The sequence below is a fragment of the Chrysochloris asiatica genome, unplaced genomic scaffold, assembly GCF_000296735.1.
Source record: "Chrysochloris asiatica unplaced genomic scaffold, ChrAsi1.0 scaffold00250, whole genome shotgun sequence".
Classification (NCBI taxonomy): domain Eukaryota; kingdom Metazoa; phylum Chordata; class Mammalia; order Afrosoricida; family Chrysochloridae; genus Chrysochloris; species Chrysochloris asiatica.
Window position 1 is genome coordinate 4,093,848 of NW_006408768.1, and position 5,903 is coordinate 4,099,750.

Consider the following 5,903-nt stretch of genomic DNA (forward strand, 5'->3'; position numbering starts at 1 on the left):
TTGAATAAGTATGGTGAAAGAATACAACCCTGTCTCACACCTTTCCCAATTTTAAAACATTCAGTGTTCCCATGTTCTGGGAAACAGGAGGGGCAATTACCACGGCCCCTCCTAAGTAGGCCATTTCCGGGAAATTGCTGCCTATTTCTATGAATAAAAATGAATTCTTTTCCCTACTCAAAATTGTTTAAACCCCAGCAATGCTTTATTTGAGGAGATAGGTTAAGCATTGCATTAACCAGCCACTCCTCAGAAACCTTATGCAGGGTTACTATGAGTCAGAACAACCACAACAATCTCTTGCTTGCAGGCCTCTCTCCTACAATAAGTTTCTGCTCATATGGAAACTCTCCCTCACCTGACTATTCAATTAAGAATAGTAGAAGTCTCTCTTGAAGGAAGATGTGGTTAGTACTCCCTGTCTGACTTTTGAAGTAAATTGTTGAAAACATCAGAACAGTCAGCCTATAGTGCTGGAGCTGCAGATGTTTGCTACATTGTCACAGGGACGCCTGTGTCTTCCTTGAGACTTATTTAGACAAGTTGGTTGAAATTAACACAATAAGTTTAAAATAATATTAAGACTTTAGTTATTCCGATCTTGTGTGGCACTGTGGGCTAATGCGTCAGACTGCAAAGTCTTTTGAACTGCAAAGTCAGTGGTTCAAGCTCACCAGCTGCTCCTTGGAAACCCTATACATGTTTGCTATGGGCCAGAATCGACTCAATGGCACTTAACAACAACAACATCTATAGTAAGGAGTCCTGGTTTGGTGCTACAGGATAATAAACTGGACTGCAAGGTCAAGCTGAACCACAAGGTTGGTGGTTCAAACCCATTAGCAGCTCCTTGGAAACCCTCTACAGGGTCACTGTGGTTTGGAACTGACTCCATGGCACTTAACACCACAATCTATAGTAACATCACATGCAGTAGTATATCAACAGGGAACTGCCAGAGGTTCAAGCTGAATATAGACAAGGACGTGGAACAAGGGATATTACTGCTGACATCAGATGGATCTTGGCTGAAAACAGAGAATACCAGAAAAGCATAGCAGCAATTGTTGGCACCAACATTTTTTCCTGCCCTTTCCAAAATAAGAGTCAAGGCTGGAGGTGTATTTTTTTATTTTTTGCAGTTTTGATCCATGTATTATGAAAAAGTTACATGAATAGAAATGGACATATAACAAAGAGATTCATTTGTGAAAATATGTTGTTACGTCGAGCCCGGGAAAAATCATTTTAATTCTCAATTTATTCATATGTTCCTATTACTGATGACTAATCCAAAACATCTCCTTAAATCCAAAGCAAAGTGATAGCTGTACTTTCACTGATGTTTTTGTGGGTGTTTACCAAGGTAATGTCCAAACGATCCTTCTCCATTTCCTCCATGCTCTTAGAACACATGCAAGCAAAGGCAGAGATGCTGAGCATGCGGTAATGTGGCCTGAAAAAAATGCAGCCTTATCTGGTTTTCATTACAACAGCAAGTTAGCACTGGCTAATGTGCTTTTGGCACAAGCATGTTTTCTGCTCATATTTTCATGGGAAAGCTTTTCTGATATGTAACCATTTATTCTGAGTAAAATCAATCATTGAGGGATTAATCTGACTTTGGTGAACACAAATATATACGGAGAAGTTTCTGATGGTTTAGATTTCAGAACATTTGAAATATGAAAGGCATGGACTTTTAAAATATGCAGAAGGCGAACTTCAAGGAAACTGGTTAGTTTCATGGCTTAATTCTGTTCGGCTTATCAATTTTAGTGGGACCAGTTAATACTCTAGTTTGATCTTCTACCCTGATATATACAGTCGGATCATATCATTCTTAATAACAAACAAAAACTATCTTGGTAAAGAATTCTTGTCTCTGAAAACATATAATGGGAACAGATTCAAATTAATGATCTTACTTAAAGTTAACTACCCTTTCTCTCAGACTAGAAGTTGGCAAGGATTAAAGTCATTATAGGCATTTGCCATGAGGGTAATAACGAGAAGCTGTAATACCAAAAAGAAATGGCTAATGTTCACCCATTTCAAAAGGTAGCATATGTTGAAGAGTCAATGGTACTGACAATGTCCAAGGTGTATTGGCAAAGAACAAGGCTCTGGGAATTGATGGCATACAACTAGAAATATTTCGACAAACTGATGCAGTAGCACTGGAGGCACTCATCTAAGCCAAGACATTTGGCAGAGACCTGTATTTGTGCCCATTCCAAAGAGAGGTGATCCAACGGAATTTGTAAATCATAGGACAATATCATTCATATCACATACACATAAAATTTTGCTAGAGATGATTCAAAAACACTGCAAAAGTACATTGACAGGGAACTGCCAGAGATTCAAGTGGGATTCAGATGAGGACTTGGAATGAGGGATATCCTCGCTGATGTCAGATGATCTTGGCTGAAAGCAGAAAATACTAGAAAAATGTTTACCTGTGCTTTATTGCAACTCAAAGTTCTCCAATTGTGTAGATCATGACAAGCTATTCTCCATAATAACATTGTGGAGAATGGGTATTTCGAGATACTTATTTGTGCTTATGAGGAACGTGTACATAAACCAAGAGGCAATCGTTTGAACAAAACAAGGGGACACTGAATGGCTTAAAACTAGGAAAGGTATGTGAAAGGGTTATAATCTTTCACCGTACTTATTTAGTTTTTATGCTGAGGAAATAATCCGTGAAGCTGGATTGTATGAAGAATATGGCATCAGGATTGGAGGAAGACACATTAACAACCTGCCATATGCAGGTTATATAACAATGCTTGCTGAAAACAAGACTTAAAATACACAGTGATGAAGATCAAATACCACAGCTTTAGGTATGACTTGCACCTCAATGTAAAGAAAACAAAATCTTTTCACCACTGGAGCAATAAGTACCACCAAGATAGATGGAGAAAAGATTGATGTTGTCGAAGGCTTCATTTTCCTTTGATCCACTATCGCATTCATGGAATCAGCAGTCAAGAAATCTAACAACATATTGCATTCAGCAAATCTGCTACACAAGTGTTCAAGAGCAAAAATGTCTGTTTGAGGACTAAAGTGAACCTGACCCAAGCCATAGTATTTTCAGTAGCCTCATATGCATGTGAAAGTTGGACAATGAATAAAGAAGACCAAGGAAGAACTGATGCATTTGAGTTACAGTATTGGAGAAGAATATTAAAAGTACAATGGATAGCCAGAAGGACAAATAAATCTGTGTTGAAAGAAGTACAGCCAGAATGTTCCTTAGAAGCCAGGATGGCCAGACTTTATCTCTCATACTTCAAACATATTATCAGGAGGGACCAGTCCCTGGAGAAGGACATCATGCTTGGTAAAGTGGAGGGTCATTGAAAAAGGGGAAGGCCTCCAATGAGATGGAGTGACACAGTGGCAGCAGCCACAGGCTGAAGCCAGAAAATGATTGTGAGCTTGGCACAGGGCTGGGCAATATTTTGTTCTGTTAGGCATAAGGTCAGTACTGACTTGAAGGCACTTAACAACACAACATAGTATATTTTACTCTTATCCCTTTGAAATAAAAATCTGTAGACCATCACACAATACTTACCACCCTCTGATGCTCACATTAAATAATTTAAAGTTATGATGGGCCATGTCTATTCTGATATGTATTCTTATTTTTTACAGTTGTTATACACATTATAATGGAACCAGCTTCAATGTCCAGTTCCCCTCCGTCAGTGCCTCATATTCCCAAGCTAACTGAGCAGTAATCACTGTCTCCTTTTCCACCTGTTCCAGCTTGGCAATTAGTTCCTTTTTCCTTTCATCCAGTAGGGCAATTTCCTTTTTGACCCCATGGTATTTATCTGTACTTGACAGTATTACTTGAACACTTGTATAGATTCTATGGAATCATAACAAGGAGGCAGAGGCTGTAGCTGCTGGTTTAGTTCTAGAAAGACAAGAGGAATTGTATCTTCAGGAGGTGTATTATCTGCAGCATCAATGAAGCTGATAGCTATGCATACTGGCTTGTCCACAGGCACTCTGGCTGTGCAGATCATGTAAGCACCTGAGCTTTGGCCTTCTCTTGTGTTTTCCAGCTTTGCATTAGACCACCAGGGGAAAGGGGCCACTCATTTCTTCTCTGAGGCTGCAATAGAGCTTTTTGGAGGTGATTTTTTTAGTGATGCTGAAAACACAGGTTACATTGAGCAGAACTTGCTAAAATTCACTCATTAGGCACCTCCAGTGAATTTTTTTACTACACCCCATGTGACAGAGTAGAACTGCCCTACAGGGTTTTCTTGGTTGTAATCTACCAAAGTCCTAGTATGGTGCTGTAGGATAAGCATTGGACTGCAAGGTTGGTTTGAACCACAAGATTGGCAGTTCAAATCCACCAGCTACTCCTTTGAAACCCTATACAGGGTGGCTATGGGTTGGAATCGACTCAACAGCACTTAACAACAACAACACGCAGCTAGTAACTGGCAGAGCATGATTTAAACTCATGACTACTGAATTCTGATATCCTTGTTAATTCTAGAAAACCTTACTGTCTTCACCTTTAATCATGTATAAAAGTCATGTGGAGTATTTGTTAATACACATTACTGAGGAACATACAACCCTCTGACTCAGTAGATCAGAGTCTGAGATTCTAACAAGCACCCCAAGTGCAAGATGCAGAATGTCTACAGACAAAATTTTAAGAAATATCGCCATGGTCCTACAACTCATTTAGTTATACAACATTCTGTGTACTCTTAGAATGCACATAGAGAGAAGAGTGAAGACACATGGGAACAATTAGTTCCATAGATTAGACTGATGGACTAGATTAGTCTACTTCATAGACTAATGGACCACATGAACATATGCCTCCACAGTTGTGAGACCAAAAGAACTAGATGGTGCTACCAATACCAACTTCTCTGAAAGGAATCACATTAGATGATACTGGATAGAGTGGGAGAAAACTGTGTAACAAAAATTAAAATCATAAAAAAAACAACAACAGACTTACTGGTCAGATCAAGAATGGTGGACGGATGATGTGGGGCCTGATGGCGGCTAGGGTGGAGGTGCAGTGAGGTTCGCCATCAGCAATACGACAGAATACCAGGCAAAGTAGATTCAGGGCAGAGCTCCAAAACTTGGAACCACATAGGTAGGAATTTTTAAAAGTTTGAAGACTTATAGCTATGGAACTTGTAGCAAAAGTAAGAAACCATGTACTTTTGAATCTGCCGGGATCGATAGCAGAAACAAGATGGATGTCTGAGACAAATGACCTAGAGGTAGACCTGGACTCCATTCTGGAAGTAGGGCAAGCCATAGAAATGCCTGAGAAGGAATTCAGAAAAATGATTATAAAATGTTTCAAAATACTTTACAATGGAGTTGAGAAAAATAAGGAAGACATCAGGAAAGCACTACAGGACCAATAAAAAAAGATACAAACATCATTGGAAACAATTAAAAAAACTACAGAAAGAGGTCCAAACGTTTAATAACAGAATATCAGAAAAATACACTACACTGAAATGTCAAAGGAGTAGAATAGAAGAGATGGAAGGCAGAACCAGTGAGCTGGAAGAAAAATCTCTCAGTGCAACTAAGATAGAAGAGCAAACAGAAAAAAGGATTTAAAAAATATGAAGAAGGTCTAAGATTCATGTTGGACACCAAGAAGAAGAATAACTTAAGAATTATTGGCATTCCAGAACAAGAAGAATCACACAAGTCCACAGAGGAAATAGTTTAATAACTGCTGGAAGATAATTTGTCTAACATACTGAAAAGTGAAAAGATAAACATCAAGAAGCTCAACGAACCCCAGGAGGGATAGACCCCAAAAGAAAATCACTGAGACATATCATAATCAAGCTCTCCAAAATCAAAGATAA

The 5,903-nt window shown here is 38.9% G+C and overlaps 1 pseudogene; it reads right to left on the reverse strand.

Annotated features, from left to right (window-relative positions):
• Window positions 1-3,628: 3,628 nt before the first annotated feature.
• LOC102821108 lies at window positions 3,629-4,055 on the reverse strand (annotated as a pseudogene).
• Window positions 4,056-5,903: the final 1,848 nt, after the last annotated feature.